This window comes from Mirounga leonina, unplaced genomic scaffold (assembly GCF_011800145.1).
Source record: "Mirounga leonina isolate KUSES-001 unplaced genomic scaffold, KU_Mleo_1.0 Mir_129, whole genome shotgun sequence".
Classification (NCBI taxonomy): Eukaryota; Metazoa; Chordata; class Mammalia; order Carnivora; family Phocidae; genus Mirounga; species Mirounga leonina.
The window spans coordinates 69,727,362-69,749,753 of NW_023270323.1; positions in this window are offsets into that span (position 1 = coordinate 69,727,362).

Consider the following 22,392-nt stretch of genomic DNA (forward strand, 5'->3'; position numbering starts at 1 on the left):
GTTCTCAACAGATTTTCTTATAAGATGTTTACTTGATTTCCTGGGACACTTGTGTTGAATTCTTAAATTCCAACACAAAGAGGCTAAAGGTCAAGTATCTCAGCTGGGAGGGAGGAGGAGCGCATTCTTGAATATCTGAGAGGCAACTGTGCAATGTTCTTCGGAGCAGGCTCAAAACAAAACAAATGAAAAGCTCAAAGCCCCAGATGCAATTCGTTGAAAGTAAGGGTGCTGAAGATCATTCACTGACTTTCATATTTTGATCTGTTTTTTTTAATAAACTTCACTTTTTAGAGCAGTTTTAGGTTCACAGCAAAATGAAGCAGAAAATACAAAGTGCCCATATGCCCACTTCGCCCCAACATGCACAGCTTCTCCACTATCAACACCCCCCTACAAAACGGTACACCGGTTACAAAAGATGCGCTGACATTGACAGTTACTTAGACATCGTTACTTAGAGTTCGCCTTTAGTGTTGTGCTTTGCATGGATTTTGACAAATACAATGTATATCCACCATTATAGTATCACATAGAATAGTTTCACTGCCCAAAAACTCCTCCATGCCCCTCTGTTTATCCCTCCTTCCCCCCTCACTTTTGGCAACCACTGATCTTTATACGGTCTCCCTGATTTTGCCTTTTCCAGAACATCATATAGTTAGAATCCTACAATGAGTAGCCTTTCCGACTGGCTTCTTTCACTTAGTAATATGTATCTAAGTTTACACCATGTCTTTTCACGGCTTAATAGCTCCTTTCTTTTTAGCACTGAATAATATTCCATTGTCTGGATGGACTAAAGTTTACTTATCCATTCACTTACTAAAGGACATTTTGGTTATTTTGTTGTGTTTTCTGAAACTAAATTTTTTTCAACCTAAAGAGTTTTAAAATTCTGCTAATTTTACCAAGTAATTAGTAGTCAAAGTAAAATCCAAACATTTATTTTAGAAAGATATCCCTTCTTGCAAAGTGACAGATGTATGCATAATTTTTTCAAGTTATAATAACAATCACATGCTCAGATGTAATTTTGAAAATTAAGAGTATAGGGACACCCGGGTGGCTCAGTCGGTTAAGTGTCTCTTTTTTTTTTTTTTTTTAAGATTTTATTTATTTATTGGAGAGAGAGTGAGTGAGAGAGAGCAGGAGAGGGGGGAGGGTCAGAGGGAGAAGCAGACTCCCTGCTGAGCAGGGAGCCTGATGTGGGACTGGATCCTGGGACTCCAGGATCACGACCTGAGCCGAAGGCAGTCGCTTAACCAACTGAGCCACCCAGGCGCCCAAGTGTCTAACTCTTGATTTAGGCTCAGGTCATGATCTCACGGGCATGAGATGGAGCTTGGAGATTGGTTCTGTCCTGAGTGGGGAATCGGCTTAAGATTCTCCCTCTCCCTCTTCTCCTCCACCCTCCCCCACCCCACCCTACCGCACCCCACCCCACCCCAATCCTGCACACACTTTCTCTCTCTCTCTCTAAAATAAAAAAAAAAGAAAACTCAGAGTGTGAAGAAGAAAATTACATTACTCATGACTTCATCACTCAGAAACAAATGTCATTAATATTAATAATGTAATAATATTTGATGAATAATTTATTAATTATATTACTGAGTATAGTTATTTAATTACTAACCTGTTATCAATTGACCATTTATTGTTAATAATTAAGTTGATTAATAGATGGTTGATATTTGGTTGGTTGGATTTATTAATAATTTATTGTTGGTTAATAATTCCTTGCTAATATTAAAATTAATAATTAGCACACATTATGCTAAGTGAAAAAACTCAGTCACAAAAGACCATATATCGTATAGTTCCATTTATATGAAATGCCTAGAACTGACAAATCTATCGAGATAGAAAGTAGATTACTGGTTGCCTAGAGCTGCAAGTTTGGGGAATGAGGAGTGAGGACTAATGCGTATGGGGTTTCTTTTTGGGTTGATTCAAATGTCCTAAATTTGGATTGTGTGGTAATTGCAAAACTGAATATACCAAAAACCATTGCATCATGTACTTTATTTTTTTTTTTTAAAGATTTTATTTATTTATTTGAGACAGAGAGAATGAGAGACAGAGAGCATGAGAGGGAGGAGGGTCAGAGGGAGAAGCAGACTCCCCGCTGAGCAGGGAGCCCGATGCGGGACTCGATCCCGGAACTCCAGGATCATGACCTGAGCTGAAGGCAGTCGCTTAACCAACTGAGCCACCCAGGCGCCCCGCATCATGTACTTTAAAAGGATGAATTTTAAGGTACATGAATTATATCTCAATAGAAATGTTTTAAAAAATTCCTGCCCTTGGGGCACCTGGGTGGCTCAGTTGGTTAAGTATCTGCCTTCGGCTCAGATCATGATCCCAGGATCCTGAGATTGAGTCCCACATCAGGCTCCCTGCTCAGCAAGGAGTCTGCTTCTCTCTATCCCTCTGCCCAACCCACTCCCCTACTCATGCTCTCTCTCTCTCTCTCACTCACTCTCCCTCTCCAATGAATAAATAAAATCTTTTTTTAAAATTAAAAAAATAAAATTCCTGCCCCCATGGAGCTTACATTCTCTAGTGCTGCTCTTTCCCATTTCTCCTGGATCTGATACGAAGACAGCCCATTTCATATTTGATGCCACTGGGCAAAAAACCAAGGGGAAAAAAGAGACAAGGAGAAAGAGGTGTATTTAACACATATCAGTTTATGGCACTATCCAACCCCATGGTGGCTTTTTGGCACTGTTCCCATAACTCCTCCTGGACCTGGAAACAAGGGAAATTGTTTCCATAGGCAGAACTGTTCATATGCTGCTTTTCCCGGCTCTTAAGAGGAGAATGAGGGAAAGAAAGAGGAAAAAAGGAGGATTAAAAGGACATAGAGGTGGGGCACCTGGGTGGCTCAGTCAGTTCCACGTCTGCTTTCAGCTCAGGTCGTGACCTCAGGGTCCTGGGATCGAGTCCCGCATTGGGTTCCTTTCTCAGCAGGGACTCTGCGTCTGCGTGTGAGTCTCCCTCTGTCTCTGCCTCTGCCTCTGTACGTGTGCATCCTCTCGCTCACTCTCTCTCTCAAATAAATAAATAAAATTTAAAAAATATAAAAGGAAGTAGAGGAGAAGTGAAAGAGGAAGAAAAGGAAAGGGGAAGATGAAATATTAAGTGAGCATTAAGCAGGTGCCAAACACACCACCGGGCTTTTAGATGTTTTAGGATTAAATCCTAAAAACAGTCCCCCCCCCCCCCCCCCCGCCGGGTAAGTACTGCAACGACACTCATTTCACAGATTTGGAAACTGAATGCAGTGGGCGTTGAATTTTTAGACAGGGGATGGGTTAAATCAATTATGTAACATCTTTCCCACAGAACAGTATGTAGCTATAACAAAAAGGGAGAATCTCTCTATGTGTTGATAGGAAGCAATCTCTGGGATATATCAGTAAGTAGAAAAAGAGCAAGATACAAAGTGTTATGTATTGAATGCTCCCTCTTGTGTAAGGAATGATAGGGGAGGTCATAATATTTATTTGTAAGTGCTGTATCTCTGCAAAGAAAGAAGTGGTTATCAGTGTAAAGGGTAGGGAACAGAAAGATGGCAGAGTGGAAAAGGAACTTTTTATATTGCTTTCAGTTTTGAACCATGTGTGTATATGGCCTTTTCAGAAATAATATAGAAATCACCAAGTATCATCTAAAACAAAGATAACTGGGGCACCTGGGTGGCTCAGTCGGTTAAGCGACTGCCTTCGGCTCAGGTCATGATCCCGGGGTCCTGGGCTCGAGCCCCACTTCGGGCTCCCAGCTTGGCGGGGAGTCTGCTTCTCCTTCTGCCTGCCGCTCTGCCTACTTGCGCTCTCTCTCTCTCTCTAGCTCTCTGTCAAATAAATAAATAAAATCTTAAAAAAAAATAAATCTTAAAAAAAAAAAGAACAATTGGGGACGGCCCGGGTTTCACATCTTATCAGGCATGCTTATCAAAACACCTTCAGTTGAGAATTCAACCTCATCCAGCGTATGTGCAGCTGCATCCTTTCTGTTTTCTTCGCGTGATTCAAAACCACACAAAGCTAATGACAGCATCCTTCCGCTCCACCTTGACCCTTCTGCAGCCACCCCAGCGGCCCTGAGAACAGAGCCTCCAGACAGGAAGTGCAAAAATTTATCATTAGGTTCAGAGAGAGGAGCACCAATGAATATGTATATGCCCGAGAGAAGACGATTTGGAAATTCAGAAATGTTTCCCAGGTAAACATCCCCATTTCCCTGGGTCCCTTCAGGCCCTTCCTGATGGGGTCACAGTGACTCCAAAAAACTCCATTTCAGTGGCTTTTGAAACCTCCACTTGTCTGGCAGAGCATCAGCCCCTTCCAAAGAGCCCCCCCTTCGTTATTTCTGCAGGTCCTCGTAGGGAATGTTTCATCTCTGTTCACACAGCCCTGTGGCATCCATCACGATTTTCCTTTTCTGCTCCATCACCACTGGGGACTAGGCTGAAGAGGCTGCAGGCTGGACACCTTCCATTCGGCCTTCTAGATTCTTTTTTTTTTTTATTTTTAAGTAATCTCTATACCCAACGTGGGGCTCAAACTCATGACCCTAAGATCAAGAGTCGCATGGTCTACCAACTGAGCCAGCCAGGCACCCCTGGCCTTCTATTCTTCACCTTTCTTCATCTGGCTCTCTGACCCAGCAGTCTCTCCCAGAGGGAGGAAAGACAGTGGGTCCCTTACTGCTATCACAAAATACCAAAGATTGGGTGGCTTAGAAACAACCGAAATTTCTTTCCCGAAGTCCGAGATCAAGGCGCCAGCATGGTCATGTTCTGATGAGGGCCCTCCTCCTGGTTCACAGACAGTGCCTCCTTGCTGTGTGCTCACATGGTGGAAGGGGTGAGAGATCTCTGAGGAATCTCTTTTACAAGGTACCAGACCCATTCATAAGGCCCCACCCTCATGACTGAAGCACCTCTCACAGGCCCACGGCCCAATACCACTATCTTTAGGAGTTAGGATTTCAAGCTATCCGCTTGGGGTGGCACATAGAAACATTCAGACCGTAGCATTTCCCCAGCTGGCTCCCTCCCTGCTGGGTTGCCTCACTCCTGCTGGATTCATCGACAGAGGGCACTGCTCCTCTCCAGGCGGCCTCTCCATGGGACCCTTTCCCTCCAGATCCCTGTAGCCACTCCATCTGCTCATCCCTTCAAGCCTTGGGGTGCTCTGCAAACTCTCACTGCCCTTGTAAAGGGTCCCTTCTTCAATGCACCTCACAGTATCTTAATCTGAGTGTGTCGTCTGTGTCCTGCTAGGACCCTAAATGATTTGGACTGGTCCTTTCCGCAAGGCAGTTTGATTTTGTCCCATCATTGTTTTTGATGGGCACCTTTGCTGAGAACCTTCAGCTCTGCTGTGGCTGGGTCACTTTTTGAAAGTTGGGTCCCCCCCCCCAATGCTATTCATGGCTCTGTGTCTCACAGAACTCTCACTCCCTGGGGCCCCCTCTCACAGAGAGGGATGCTATTAATAATTACACTAGAACAAAGGACCCCACTTGCCCCGGTTGTGGACCAGCCAGGAAGCTGGGCCTTGCACAGGCATACACGCATGTGCACACGGAGACTGGCCTCCACCAGACATGATGACCATTTCATTCTTCTCCACTTCCAAGAACCCCTTTGTTATCTGACAGTTCCTCCCACAAACGGACTTCTGGAAGCCCCCATGCCATCGGCTCAGACGTATCTGAGCCCCAGAGACAGTCTGACTTTTAGAAGATGAGTACAGGGGCGCCTGGGTGGCTCAGTTGGTTAAGCGGCTGCCTTCAGCTCAGGTCGTGATCCTGGAGTCCCGGGATCGAGTCCCGCATCGGGCTCCCTGCTCGGCGGGGAGTCTGCTTCTCCCTCTGACCCTCCCCCCTCTCATGTGCTCTCTCTCTCTCATTCTCTCTGTCAAATAATAAATAAAATCTTTAAAAAAAAAAAAAAAGAAGATGAGTACAGTGTGGTGTATTTTGGGTATAGAGGAGCTTCATCCATTGATGGATACGCTGCTTTCCTTCCTGGTGACTTATATCTGGTTGACGCTCTCAGCCAGTCTGTGAAATGGCCTCTCCCCTCCCCTCGGTGATCCTGCCCGCCTGGCCTCCTAGCCCCCGCTGACTCGTTCAGACATGTGGCCACAGCAGGGCCTTCGCTTCTGCTCCTTCTGCCTAAGTGCCTGATATCCGCAGATATCAGCGTGGCTTGATCCCTCCACAACTTCGAATCTTCGTTCAAGTGTCATCTGTGAACCCTTTCCTGACCTCCCTATTTCGAACCACAGCTCAGCCCAACACAGCCCAACATTTCCTATGTGCTTCCCTCCCTACTTTCCCCATAATGTGCATCACCCCCTAAAACACCATTTACTACTTAATGCAAGCTGCGTATTGCTTCTCTCCCCCACCCACCGGACTGAGGGCTCCAAGAAAGCACAGATTTCTGTCCCTTCGCTGAAGGAATCCCAGCGCTTAGAACCATGCTCGGAACCCAGGGGCACGGGGTGTTTGTTGAATGACTTCGCGACTAAAGCAGAAATGTGACCACCCCTCTCCCTTGTCAGAGTGTTTCAGTCAATAGCTCCTCCCCTTTGCTCCAAGGACAAAACTAAAGCTCCTTTAGCATTTTTACAAACTGGCAGCAATTCACTTTCTGGTCTGACACAAGCCAACTTCCCCCATTACCATGAATTATTATGAAAGAGGAACTCGTACGATATGGGAAAAATAAGAGATAACTAGAGTTGACGCACTGTGATGAAGAGAGAGACAAGGACAGGAGTGTGACCTGCTTAAGGAAGAGCGAGCATCGAGGGCTTGTATTATTCGGTGTGTCCACCATCCCCCCCTTCCTGGGCCGCACTACCTTCCTTCGGAGGCATTGCTTCTCTTCCTCCCAGTGGACAATATTTGCTGAATGAGTGAGAGGAAATAAAAGGAGTCAAATAAGCAAATGCAGGAAAAAAAAGAGATGGTTAGCGGATCTTGGTGAGAAGGAAAGCGAGTTGTTATTGGTGTCAAAGAAAACCAGAATCAGGGCGCCTGGGTGGCTCAGTTGGTTAAGCGACTGCCTTCGGCTCAGGTCATGATCCTGGAGTCCCTGGATTGGACCCCGCATTGGGCTCCCTGCTCGGCGCGGAGCCTGCTTCTGCCTCTGACCCTCCCCCCTCTCATGTGCTCTCTCTCTCTCATTCTCTCTGTCTCAAATAAATAAATAAAATCTTTAAAAAAAAAAAAAAAAGAAAAGAAAACCAGAATCAGACAGAAGGTAAAGCAGTGATGGCAAATTTGATTCAGGAACTACTGCAATAGGAGAACAGGAGCCCCGAGGATAGACCTGAGCTCCAGTCCCAATAGAGCAGGGACAAATGGGGGTTCATAGCCAAGGAACAACAGCGGGGAGGTCAGTGAGCAGGAGATTACTAAGAGGGACATCAAGGGCAAGGGGGGGATTCTGGCTAAGCCAACTTAGGGTTCTTGCCAAAGGCTGGTACAGTGAAGGAAAAATAATTTTCCTCTACCTTTCTGAGTTTTTGACTGAGGTCCCTGTAATAAAAGAGAGAAAAATAAACAGATGTATTAACATGTAAACCTCAGGCGTACATGGGAGATACCTGGGGGGGCGTGGAGAAGGAGTAACTCCCTGGTGGGGGGAGGCAGCTCAGAATTCAGGGTTAAATATTATCTTAATAGGGAAAGCGGAAGGAGGAGGCCAGTCATGGGAGGTTACCAGGGAAGGCACAGTAAATAAGGGCAAGGTTTGCTATGCAGATTTAAGTCAGTGTTTTCCCCATCGGTAAGATTGTCTTGTGATTTCGTGTTCAGCTTTACTGAGGCATAACTGACACATCATTAAGGCATTTAAAGTACACAAATGATGGTTTGATACACATACACATTGTGAAGATTGCTCCATCCAGTGAATCACCTCACATAGTTACCTTTTTTGTGTGTGAGAACATTTAAGTTCTACTCTCTTGGCAAATTTCAATTGTGTAGTACAGTGTTATTGACTAGACCCACCACGTTTTTTATTAGGTCTTCAGACCTCATTCATCTTAAAACTGAAAGTTCATACCCTTTTACCAACCTCTCCCTGCAGCCCCTGGCAACCACTTTTCTACTTTCTGTTTCTATTTACAGAGGTGTCATTTGCCAACTTCAGGTAAGTTATAGATAGCTTGAGAGAAAAGAGAAAAAAAAATGTTTCCTTAACTCTGGAAAACAAAACAGACAAGAACCAGTAATACCATCCAGAGGCAGAAAAATACCATACATACAGAAACATATATAAACCACACAGACAGGCACAAAAAGAGATCTTAGAGCTTTCATTCTCAAATTTTAGCCACAAGACAGGTAGGATACTACAAAGCTCATCGGTTTATAAAAGAATAGTTGGAAGGCACCTAGGTGGCTCAGTCGGTTAAGCGTCTGCCTTTGGCTCAGGTCATGATCCCAGGGTCCCAGGATCGAGTCCTGCATTGGGCTCCCTGCTCTGCAGGGAGTCTGCTTCTCTCTCTCTCTGTCCCTCTGCCCCTCCTCCCCCATACTCACTCACTCTCTCTCTCAAATAAATACTTTTTTTTTTTTTAAGATTTTATTTATTTTTTAGAGAGCGAGCGAGAGAGAAACAGCATGAGAGGGGAGAGGGTCAGAGGGAGAAGCAGGCTCCCTGCTGAGCCGGGAGCCCGATGTGGGACTCGATCCCAGGACCCTGGGATCATGACCTGAGCCGAAGGCAGACGCTTAACCATCTGAGCCACCCAGGCGCCCTAAATAAAGTCTTTTTTAAAAAATTGAAAAAATAAAAGAACAATTGGATCCACACTGTGTTTCTGGCAGATGGAGTGTGTTAAGGCTACCTACTGTTCTAGATGATAGATGTTTTTATGACGTGTCCCACAGAACCACAAAACCGACCACCTGGATCTGCATATACATACAGGCAAGCTAAGGAATGATGTTTGTGACGCTCATGCTGTGTGAATGACCTTGGGAGCCTGGTTATTTGAAATCTATGATCTGGCCTCCAGGTCAGAACTGGTCTTTCTGTTCTGGACCCAAGAGCTACAAATGTTGTCTCACATCCCCTCCTGCTCCAGGCTGGGCTGGCGCCCCAGAATGGAATCCGGGAGGGGAGGCAGACACACATAGCCCAGGCTCCTTAAAAATATAAAAACATGATAACATAAAAATGCAGCTAGCTCTAAACTGCATATAGGCGAACAACTGTTTATCTTCAAACCCTGTCATTTGCCCCATAAATACGGCCCTTATAGGGATGGTCAGTGGAAGTCTCACCTGAGGGGAGGACGCTCTGCCCAGACCTCTCAACGGGGACTCCAGCCTGGCTGTCTCCACGGGGCTTCCCCACCTGATAAGGTTGGATGTTGTAAGCACCCGATTTGATGTAACTGCTTTATTCTCATTTATTGCCTACCATTACCCTCATCTGTGTGTAGAGATTCCTTTCTTCTTCTGTTTCTATTAGGTTTCTATAACAAAAATAACGTTTTCTTTCTTTTTCAAAACTGAAACACGACTGTTGTAAATCTTCTGATTTTGATTACAGAACACCTGCTCAGATGGCCAAAGCCTTTTACTAATATTTGTGGAGGAACTTTAAAGATTTTTCATTTGCCTAGCTTCCAAAGAGCTCCTTTTTTCTTTTCAGCCTCAGTTAATTCCTTCTGGAGGTCCCTTCTGTGCTCCTGGAGAGCCCCTGGTGGAAGATAAGGGGCCAGAAGTTCCAGTGACTAAAGGTAGCTGAGGGGCTGAAGTGGCGAGGGAAACATCTGGAAGGGATGGACAGAAGGATGAAGGAGGTGAGGGCTGGAGGGGGACAGATCAAGGATTCTAGGAAACTGTAAGATCGAAGGGGGCATGAGGAGAAAAGAGAAGCAGAAGCCAGTTTGGGGGGATATTAAATTTCCAAAAGAAGCCGAGGAAATCTTCAACGACACCATGCCAACACAAAGGATGTAGACAGAGTCGATGGAGCATAGAATCATCAGGAATTTGCGAAGGGGGTTTTAGTTGACTGAGAAGTTCCCACGTGAGGAACAGGATCAAATAGAACAGGTATTAAGAAAAAAGCTCCTATCAGGCTCTGAGTATCAACTTCCAATTAGGCCAACTTTTCTGATCATAGAACTCTTAAAAAAAAATTATTTCAGGGCGCCTGGGTGGCTCAGTCGGTTAAGCGACTGCCTTCGGCTCAGGTCATGATCCCGGACTCCCGGGATCGAGTCCCACATCGGGCTCCCTGCTCGGCGGGGAGCCTGCTTCTCCCTCTGACCCTCCCCCCCTCATGTGCTCTCTGTCTCTCTCATTTCTCTCTGTCTCAAATAAATAAATAAAATCTTTAAAAAAAAAAAATTATTTCAGGGGCACCTGGGTGCCTCAGTCGGTTAAGGGACTTGCTCTTGATTTAGGCTCAGGTCATGATCTCAGGATTGTGAGATCGAGCCCTGCATCGGGCTCTGCTCTCAGGGGGGAGTCTGCTTGAGATTCTCTCTCTCCGACTCCCTCTGCCCCTCTCCTGCTCACACACTCTCTCTGTCTCTCTCAAATAAATAAATCTTTAAAAAAAATTCTTTCAAATAACATCAGATTTCAGCCGAAACAAGTAGTAAATATTCCTGGCAGTATTAAACTCTTTTTCTTTTTTAATTATTTTTTATCCTCTTTCTTCTAAACCAAAGATGTACTTACCATCCTTCTCTTCTTGGTACAGAGAGGGAGACACCCTCACACACGGAGATTTTATTTATAACTGTAAATTTCCCTTAAAAAGGGGTAACTAATTCTCAGTTTTCAGAGCTTCTCTTTCCTGTGTCTTCTGTTTCTCGAAAATAATTAGCTTAAAGTAATCCTTATGCCAAAGAGCCGTATTTGGGGGTCGATATATTCTTCAACACTTCACAAGCCAAGGTGATGTGATATTGAGGGTGGGGAATAAAGAACTAAATTATACATCAAGGGTGGGAGATTTTCTCCCCTGACCAGCAGGATTCTGCTTTAGCAAGAACCTTTCCTAAAACCGGACTAGACACACCAAGGACAGAGTCCAAGGTGAGATGGAGACTTCAGGGCTTAGAGGGGCCTGAATAAATTGAGATCAAGGAGAACCTCTTTGTCACTGGTCAGATGCTTCTCCCAGAACACTTGGTGAATTATTTATTTAAGCCATTGTCACTGCTTGGAAGGAAACTCCTGAAATCAGGGAACTAAAGCTGAGGACACTGGGCTGCTTGGCGCCTAGGGGCTCGGGGAGCCCTCCCTGCCCCCACCTTTCCCTGCGCACCACAGCCAGGGGAAGTCAGCCGGGGCTGGGGTGCAGCAAATGAGCCCAAGTGCAGAATGCTTACAGCCAGATTCACGCGGACTGCTCAGTTTTGAAATAGTCTCTGACCTTCCCCCTGGAATCAAGGATTCAGTTGTGAGGATTCAATGTGCTAATATCTGAAAAGCACTTAGAACTCTGCCTGGCACCTATAAACACAGAAATATAAGCTATGCGTAAATATTAAAACGTCTGAAAAAATATGCACCACATTCAGACCAGTTATTTGTGGGGCATGACATTTGGGAAAGGTAATTTCACATAATACATTTCTTAATTTTTTGAAATTAAAAGAGATGCAATAATTAGACCTTGCCTATAGAAGATGATGGTGATGATGAGGATTCTGGCAAACAGTAACCATGTGGATGGTCCAGCATAGCAGTCAAGGTACAAGTACTAAGGTCATTTCTCCTGGTTTGAGTCCTGGCTTTATAAGTCCCAAGCTATGGTACCTTGAGTTATTTTCCTGCTCTATGACCCTGAGTTTTCTCCCTGGGAAATGGGGATGGGATATTACCTTGCAAATTGCATTGTGAAGCCCCAAAACATTAATGCATGGAAAACACGTAGAACTGCTCCAGGCACACAGCAAATACTCCATCCTTACCAACTAATATTGGCAGGTCATCTGTGATCTTTCAGTACATTCTCAGTCGTTGAGGAGAATGTGGGCTGGGATTTTTATACCAATATAACTGGAGATCATAGGATCATAATTAGTATTCAACTGGGGTTTTGTAGTTGCTGTTTTATTTTGCTTTGGTGTTTGTTAGGTTTTTTTGTGGGGGAGGGCGAGGGGGAGTTTGTTTGCTTCTTTTTAGTTTTTAGTTAGGTTTTAAAACACACACAGAAGTAGAGAGACCAGCAACAGACTCTCCTGTGCCCTTCATATGGTTTATTTTGTTTTGTTTTTTACAAGATTTTATTTATTTGTCAGAGAGAGAGAGCACAAGCAGGCAGAGAGGGGCAAAGGGAGAGGGAGAAGCAGGCTCCCTACTGAGCAGGGAGCCCGATGCGGGACTCGATCCCAGGAACCAACTGAGACATTCAGACATCCCAACAAGGAAGTTCTTTAGTTCTAATTGAAGAAAGTATTGAAGGTATTCTTTGCTTTGAAATATAAAGAAGTGACCAGGCTAGTGATAGAGTAGGAAGTCTGTCGTGAATTTAGGCAGAAGTGTAACAAGAAGGAATTTTGTGGTAGGGGCAAAATTGAAATGAACACAGAAAGAAGCCCAGAATAAAGTAAAAGAACTAAATAAAACCCAAACTGTTAACTGGGAAGCATTAAGTCAAGTGGCAAAAAATCTGACCATAGCAGAAAATGCTGGTGCCTCATGTTTATCCTCGTGGCGATAACCATGTCTGGGCAGACCTACCCAACCTCCAACGAGAGGCACCGGTAACCCTTCGCCCAAGAGCCTTCTCTGACTTCCAAAACCTGCTCTGCCCCCACACAGGGCAGCCTGAACATGCCCAGGAATTAACACTCTCCCTGGAAGCAGCCCTTAACCAATGACTGACAGGAACAAAGGAGAAAGACCTCAGCCCACATGTACCTCCCCTGAGATAACTCAGAAATAGTCCACCCTGTCCATCCAAAACTTCCTGCAGGATTACGTGCTTGTAGCCCTCAGTGACATGTTGCCTAGCAATCCAACCATCCCTGTCTTCTGGTCTCAATCGCCCCCTCCCCTGGCACACGGTGGCATTACATCACTAAGACCCTCACTGAGGGGAACTGTGATGTGTCGGGGGAGGGTGCGTTGACTTACACACCGTCTGAGCAACTGAGAGATGGAAGTGAAAATGGCAACTCTGGGGGATGTGGAGTTCATTGTTGCTTTCTACTACCATCCAAGTACTGAGGGAAGAAAATGACAGAATCAGGTCAGCCAGCTATTGACTCAGGGCATGGTATGAAGTCAGAAGACCTCTTCAGTGCATTTAAGGAGACCCTTACTTCCTACAGGAGGGCAGCCCAGGACAGACTGTGCTGAACATCATGTGAGTGAGCAGAGCAGAGTGACAAGAAGTCCTAATCTATAGTCTGGTATATATCCTTCCCTGATAGGGAAGGTGTAGGACCCTGAGACTTGAGATGGGGACGTTTGGTACATGGGATTGGAAACCTTGAACCCCCAGATTCCCATGAACAACCCCCCAGATTCCCATGATTCCCCCTTGCTGGAAGATAGCAGCTCCCTTTACCTGGAGACCAGCACAGGCCCTTACATTGCCAAGATGATGCTTGTCCTCTTCAAGACCTACATTCCTTTGTTGCTTCTAGATTGGTAACTAGGTTCAAGTATGCACCTGGGGGAAATATTTTCCTTCATTTAGAAAAGAAATTATTAACCAGGAAAATTACAGATCTACCTAATATATATGCCAAAAACTGGGAAAACATGCTTGAGCATGGTGCAGGACTGGGGATGGTGGTATGGAACATAGAAGGCTGGATAAGAAAGAATGTATTGTAAGGGGGCACTGTCCCACCACTCAAATTTAATAACCCAGCAAGGACACCTAGATCTAATCTTAATAACACTGTTGGAATGGTTCGTTGAAAACTAGGAAAAAATATGCCTTGAAGTAAATAAAATTTATTTACTACTCTACTTTGGCAGAGCAGTAAAAAAAAAAAAAAACAGTGGGGGTGGGAGATTGGGTGGGGTTCAAGGCTCAGAAAGATGAGCATGCTCAAAAGAGTATGACTACTATGATTTATTAAAGCAATAAAGAATGTGCTAGTAATGAGGCTATTGTCCTCATGGACAAGCTCAGAGTGGCTGTATGCTAAAGGCCAGGGATGATGGTGGGGATGTAGTTATGAGACAGGGCTTCCTAGTGCCAAGAAGAAGTAGCAGAGCCTGGGAGGCAGCACTTAATTAGCATAGGCAGGGCAGACGCGATCGCCATAATGGCAACGAATTCAACGTGGCAGATGGGAGCCTGACAGGCAGGAATCGGAGACAGAGGCTAATAGATCCTCTAGTTCTTTACAGCAAGAGAGACAGGCAGTCAATGAAGATATGTTTGACTTTTACCATCAAAAGTGATCAAGAGCAAATGAGCCAAAGGCTGTCACCTACTGCTGTGGAAGATCACAACCCACCACCCAGTTCCCAGACCTGTACCTGGAATCTCAGACCCACATCCAATCATTTTAGGGGGAGGAAGTGCCTGTGATGCCACAGCAAGCATATAAAACAGTGATTTCCCTGACCCTTTCTCAAAGGGACCTGTGGACATTGATCTGAGTTAATGCACATCAGAGAAATGGAAATACTCGAATCTCCTGATGACTCTTGAATACAGAGTCTGAGCTAGCACAACCCCAACACCCAAAACACACTCATGGCTCAACCTCTCTGCAAATTCACTTATGAGGTCATCAAAGTTCATACTTTTAGCAACTTCATTTTCAATCTATGTAATTGAAGCTTGCCAAGTCACTCTTGGCAAATTCACTATCAAAAATAATTTTTGATAATTTTAAGGTTTGAGAAGGATTTTCTGCTGATGTAGCTGTTAGGAGAGTCATGACATGTATTTTATAGGCTTTGACAGCAGCCTTGGACTAACTATGATAAATTATTCCATAATGTAAATTATAGTACACCTAGAATTGATAACCTGCAGAACAATTTTCTAAAAAATTTAACTCTTTGTACTAGTCAATTCTGTGTAAGTCTGAATTTGGTTTTATTTTTTTTAAGATTTTATTTATTTATTTGAGAGAGAACACACACAAGCAGGGGGATGGGGCAGAGGGAGAGAGAGAGAAGCAGGCTCCCCACTGAGCAGGAAGCCCAACACGGGGTTCAATACCAGGACCCCGGGATCATCACCTGAGCCGTAGGCAGATGCCTAACCGACTGAGCCACCCACGCAACCCAGAATTTGGTTTTATTTTTTTTTAATTTTTTTTTAAAGATTTTATTTATTTATTTGAGAGAGAGAGAATGAGAGAGAGCACATGAGAGGGGGGAGGGCCAGAGGGAGAAGCAGACTCCCTGCCGAGCAGGGAGCCCGATGCGGGACTCGATCCCAGGACTCCAGGATCATGACCTGAGCCGAAGGCAGTCGCTTAACCAACTGAGCCACCCAGGCACCCCAGAATTTGGTTTTAAATGTAAAGTTATGCAATGGCCTTTTGATGGTTTGATGATTCCCCTGATCCACCTCTGCTGGGGCAGCCAGTTGCAACAACCGTGCAGGCCAGATGTCCTCATGGGAGCAGTTCTCAGCTAATGCCTGATAGGTAGATAAATGTCCCAACCTCCTCCCACCAGGTGCAACAACTCTGAAGTATATTTTATGCTGTCTGCAGCAATAAACTCCAGTTGCCTTCACTTGGTAACCCTGGATTGGCTTCCTGCCCTTCTGGTCCCACTTCTACTCCCTCACCAGTGTTTCCTGGAATCACCTCCCAAAACAACCACCTGGATTTATTCTATCACAGGGTTTACTTTTGAGGAGATTCAACAACTTCAAGTCAGTCAACAGCTTAAATCTGGCTCAAGTCATAAAAGGAATTCCTTGATTTTCAAGTTCTCAATAAAAAACAGCTCAGCAGAAGCCTGGGGGGAAAATCCTCCTCCTCCCTGCTGAGAAATTGTTTGTCACAGGTGTCACAAGAGCTGAGGATATTAAAAGGAAATGAAATATTATTTATTTGTATTGTGCATTGGTGGAGAAAGTAGGGAGTAGAGCCATCATGCACCAACCAGATTGTCCATGATTCTCCCAGTGCAGCAGGTAGACTGTAGGCCACTGACCTTCCCAGACTTTCAGACCATTGGTCAGGAAACATTTTCTGGAAAGGGACTAATAATAAATACTTCCAGCTTTGAGGGCCACACAATCTCTGTCGCAACTTCTCCATTCTGCCACTGCAGCTTGAAAACAGCCACAGATATGAGCGTGAAGAGGTTCCAACAAAGCTTTATTTATGGACATTGAAACTTGAACTTCATGTCATTTCCACATTTCATGAAATAATCTTCTTCTTTTGCTCTTGTTCAACTCTTTAAAATTGCAAAACCCCTGTTGTGGCTTTTTTGTACAAAAGCAAGTGATGGGCCAAATTTGTCCCCTGCAGTGGGCCCCTGACACATACCTTCAATAATGCTGTTGATTATGACTTCCCTCCAACCCCAACACACACTCTACAATGTAAGCCCTTGTGAAGCTTGAGAGCTTCCCAGAACCTCTCACTGTCATTTTTCACGAAGCCTATCTAGGATATGGGCAGAATTTCCAGCATTTTCCCTGTTTATCTGCCTAGGCTGTCCTGTTCCTACCTCCCAACCTCAATCACCCTCTTCCAGGAAGGAAGAACTCCTCTATATAAGTGCTAGGAGCAAGGAATTGTTGGGCCACGTTAACTCCTGGGCAAGTTTACCACATCATGAGTGTGCCGTCTTCAGGGGCCTGTCCACCTTAGCTTAGACAGGGGTGGCCCCTAGTGGACAGCCTGACAATCTAGTGGTTAATAATGAAAGCTGATTTCCAATCTGTTCTTGCGCTCAACTAAGGCAGACTTGTCAGCAACTCCTTTGGAGAAGAGGGAACCAGCAGAACCAAACTCAAACCAGTCTTGTGTCCCTGGTTATGAGACATCTGTCACTATCTCTCCCAGACTCCTAATCCAGATAATCAGTAAATACTGGCTGAGTATATAAATTTGTTAAAAAAAAAAAAAAAACCAAAGTGCAAACATTTAAGGCAAACTTGGTAGTTGAGGATATAAATCTTTGTACATATTAGTCTCCCGACCTGGAAATATTTCCAACCCTCCTACCTCTTCTCTGGCTAAATAACCCTTATCTTTCCTGTCTCAATTTATAGGTCGCTTCTCTGGGAAGTCTCCCTTCCCTGATGTTAGACCATGCAATCACAAAATACCCTGTGTCTCCAACACACATGTAGAAATACAGAGCAATTACTAGTTTAATTATCAGTTGGTGAGGGTCAGGAGAGTCTCTCTCTCTTTTCTCATCCCCCAGCCCCCGCACCATGCCCCCGAAATTCTTCTAACAGCAGCTGTGGTAAACAAGAACTTCATTCTGATTGTAATTCTGTACGGATCGCTGTGTCACACAGAATCCAAACAAGTTTAATGTGTTCTTTTGAGAACTTTTAACTATGTGCTAGTTATTCCCAAGTAGTAAAATTTTACAAGAACCATCTTAGAATTAATTATGTCACATTTCCATAGCAAAATCATGCAGGTGCAGCAAGTACAAGCCGAATGTAAACCCCTTCTACTTCTGCACAAGGTGGAAATACACTTGGATCAGCTTTTCAACATGCATTTTTCTCAAATAAATAAGTTATTTCAATAAAGAGTTTTGGTAATCTTGATAGCTACCCTTTAATAGCTACATGATAATACGACTTTCAAAGGACAAAAATATCATAGCAATGAATCAACATGCTTTAGAGAACCTGTTGTAATCCATATCTTTTGGGGAAAGAAATAACAATATTCCTAAAATACTAAGTAATTTAATAGATATACATCTCTTATTATTGGAACATATCTTAAGATAGACTCTACAAAGAAAGCACAAAAACATGAGGCCATAAGTAATGAGTAATTATATTGAAATTAGCAAAGTCCTGATTCTACAACCTGCTTCACTGGTTATTAACGTGAATATTCATGAGCCAGGGCTCAAAAATGCAGTTTCCCAGTTTCAACAATAGTTGTGCACTGATGGCCAGCACGGGCTTTCAGGTCACCCTTTTCCTTGCTGCCAAATGTCCCCTGTCAAGTGTGAGGCTGGCCTCTGTGTTTCACAAGACTGTCAATTATGTTCCAGCAACTGCGAAGTTTCTGATGAAGATGCATTTCCATGAGTTCCACTTTCTGCACTGGGGAATTACAGAAAGACTAAATAAATAGAAGAATAAGCACTAGTTGCTGGATCAGCTCTGCTTTGGACTGTCCCATGTGGAGTAAGATCACGAATACTTCTCAAATTGACACTCCATTTGCCCGCAACTACTTGGCACCCTTTGCAAACCTCAATTTTCACTATCTTATGAAAGAAGGAAAAGAGGAAGATGGTTTTCACTTTAGTGGGTGTCTGCCTCTACACTTTACTTTTGACATATTCATTAAGTATTGGTTTGCTGGGGCCACCATAACAAAATGTGAATTTTGGGCAGACACAAGGCAGTCCATAACAATTGTTCAGGATGCATTTCAGACATGTAATCTATCAGGCAGCCAAGATGGGATCACTCCTACTTCACATCTTTGAAAACCATCAGAAAAGGGTAGTCATACTTTTTTTTTTTTAAAGATTTTATTTATTTATTTGACAGAGAGAGACACAGCGAGAGAGGGAACACAAGCAGGGGGAGTGGGGGAGGGAGAAGCAGGCTTCCCGCCGAGCAGGGAGCCCTATGCGGGGCTCGATTCCAGGACCCTGGGATCATGACCTGAATTGAAGGCAGACGCTTAACGACTAAGCCACCCAGGCGCCCTCGTCATACTCTTTTAAACTATATTTTAAATCAACCAATATTCAGGATTTGGGGGGGGGGATTTTTTTTCTCATTATTTTTCTCCTTTTTTATTTACCAGCATCATCACTTGCTTCAAAATCGGATCCTCCCTGGTGAACATTCCCACGTTCTCCAGTCTCTGTGAATGTCCCTCCACTACCTTGATGGATGCACCAGGCAGATCAGATATCTTAGCAAGAAAGGCTTCACACACGGTTATACTTTTTCTCAAGTGTCTGAAATTCTTTTTCAGATTGGGCTTCTATTTTATCCTGTTACCTCTGAAGCTTTGGGGGACACTGACATGGACTGAGTAAGCCATGGGGGCTCCTGACAGAGCCCCTGGAGGTGTTGGCCTCCTCACCGTGGGGGGTAAATTTACTGTGTCTTCAGATTTGCTGAGCTGTCAGTATCTTCACTATCATGGTTTCTACCATTTCCTTTTTGGTTCCCAAAGTCCCTTGTTATTGGGGCGCCTGGGTGGCTCAGATGGTTAAGCGTCTGCCTTCGGCTCAGGTCATGATCCCAGGGTCCTGGGATCGAGTCCCGCATCGGGCTCTCTGCTCCTTGGGAGCCTGCTTCTCCCTCTGCCTCTCTCTCTCTGTCTCTCATGAATAAATAAATAAAATCTTTAAAAAAAAAAAAAAGTCCCTTGTTATCAAATCTGTTGTGCAAGAGGAAATGACCAACTTTTAGGATGGCTACCATGGAGACCCAGAACAAAACAACGAAGACTAGAACCCAGTTCTCCCACGGGCCTGCCTATGCCTTCTTATGCTCTGGGGCTTCCATGAGCATTTCTCCTGCGGTCAAATCATTTACCCCCTAGCTCAGCAGACATGCGTCAAGGACCCGCTGAGTGCTGGCACTGGATGCGTCAGTTCATGAGGAGTCAGGGCTGGTGTTGCTGCTTTGGCTCAAGCTGCCTGCCACCCAGACCAAGGAGGACCGCTCAGGGGCACCGAAGTTGTGGGATCTTGGCCAAGTAAAGAAAGCTCTCTACATTCACATTTTCTCCTCTGTGAAACAGGATAACAATTGAACTGATCTCAGGGGGCCAGATGAGGATTAATAAAAGCATGTATGAGGGTTGCCTGGGTGGCTCAGTAGGTTAATCATCCAACTCCTGATTTCAGCTCAGGTCATGATCTTGAGTTGTGAGATCGAGCCCTGTGTCGGGCTCTGCGCTGGGTAGAGGAGCCTGCTTAGGATTCTCTCTCTCCCTCTCCCTCTGCCCCTCCTATCCCCCCTCCCCTTTCTCCCTCTCTAGAAAAAAAAAAAAAAAAAAAAAAGAGCATGTATGAAAGTACATACATAGCTCAGTAACTGCTGCAGAGTAATCCCTGGACCTATACAAGAAAGTACTGTCTTCGTAGATAGTGTTTATTTAGAGCCTGCCTGGCACCACTCTGCACTCTTTATGCACAGAAACTCACTTTATTCTGAGCACTTGTAATCCCTATTTACAATAAGACTCCAGCGACAGACATGATCTGGCCAGAGCCATGTGGTTAGCAAAGCTTAAAGACAGGATTTGGGCCAGACTGTGAGGCCCCAGAATCCAGGCTCTTAGCCACAATGTTGGGCTGTCACCCCACTTGGTTCCCTGCGCTATTGTGACTTATAGGAAGAAATATTTGGTCTTCCTCCCATTCCTGGCAAAAAGTCCCTAAAACCCTGGGGATTTCCTAAATGCTGAGAAGGGTTAAGGTTGTCTTTTGTTATGTTAATGAGGTGACTTTTGAACATACCTAAGGGTTGGCCAGGGGAGCCAAATAGGTGCTTAGAGGGTTGAAACTTTCAGTCCCATCACTTCACCCCCAGGAAGGGGAAAGGGGCTAGAGACTGAATCAATCACCAATGGCCAATGATCTAATCAATCGTGCCTACCTAATGAAGCCTCCTTAAAAACCCAAAAGGATGAGGTTTGGAGAGCTTCCAGGGTGGTGAACCCATGGCCATATGGAGAAAGCAGCACTTGGGGAGGGCCTGGAAGCTCCTCGCCCCTTCCCCATACCTCTACCTATGTGTCTCTTTCATCTGGCTGTTCCTGAGTCATATCCTTTGTCTTCAACCAGTGATCTAGTGACTATATGGGTTTTCTGAGTTCTGTGTGCAGATGAATTGAACCCAAGGAGAAGATCAGGGGAACTCCTGACCTGTAGCTGTTCAGTCAGAAGCACAGGTAACAATCTGGACCCATGACTGGTGTGAAGGGGGGTTGGCGCACAGCCTGGTGGCACTGAGCCCTTGACCTGTGGACTCGGAACATATCTCCAGGTAGATAGCATCAGACTCAGGGGAATTGTAGGCCACTGGTGTCAGAAAACTGGTCGGTGTGGGAAAAAAACCACGTATTTGGTGACCAGAACGTCAGAAGTCAAGGGTTCTGTGTATGTAGGAGAAACGCAGGAGGAGTATGGGATTTTTCTTTCTAGTCCTCAACCCTGATAATCCTGCTCAATTTTAAATGCAGTATTGATTCTTTCACATAGCAACTGTTCACTGGGTCATGGTTGGCCAGGGTGAAGCACTCAGACACAAAGACACAAGGATAAAGACTCTGTCCTCAAGAAAGACATAAAAATAAATGCATTTGAGACTGGAACAAAGTGAGACGTCAAGAAGGAGGTGAGCAAAGGTACCGGATATGGAGTCTCTGGTCCATGAGACTGGGAAGCTGAGAGAAGGCACCTGGAGAGCACAGAGGGTCTCTGGAGACACAAGGCTAGAAAGACAGTTTGGGGTTAAGTGGAAAGATCTTGAATATTAGATTTTAAAACATGGGTTTTATTTTGCACTGATGATTTTGAACTAGGGCTGATGCAAATGGGACCGTAGCTTAGGATGATTGCCCTGGCATCCTTATAGAAAGAAGTTAGGCCAGAGGAGAAATGCATCAGAAGCAGGGAGACCAGTCAGGAGGCAACTCTATGTTTGAAATCAGCATTTGAATGTGTAAAAAGCTTAGAACCTATGATTTAACTATTCTGCTCTCGTTTACATTCCTGATGTCAAACAAGACCTCGTCGTGTGTTTAAAAATATGAATATATGGGGCGCCTGGGTGGCTCAGTCGTTAAGCCTCTGCCTTCGGCTCAGGTCATGATCCCAGGGTCCTGGGGTCGAATCCCACATCGGGCTCCCTCCTTGGCGGGAAGCCTGCTCTCCCTCTCCCACGCCCGCTGCTTGTGTTCCTGGTCTCGCTATCTCTGTCTCTGTCAAATAAATAAATAAAATCTTAAAAATAAATAAATATATAAAAATATGAATATGCGTTTGAATATACATAGAGAAAAAGTCCGCTACTTGCATGTTGTATAGCAGAGGGTATCTATACCCTTTTTCCTAAGTTGTACGTATTGTTCAAAATTTTTCAAGTGAGGGGCGCCTGGGTGGCTTAGTCAGTTAAGCGTCTGGCTTTGTCTCAGGTCAAGTTCCCAGGGCCCTGGGGGGGAGCCCCAGCTCCCGCTCCCTGATCCGCCCGGAGCCTGC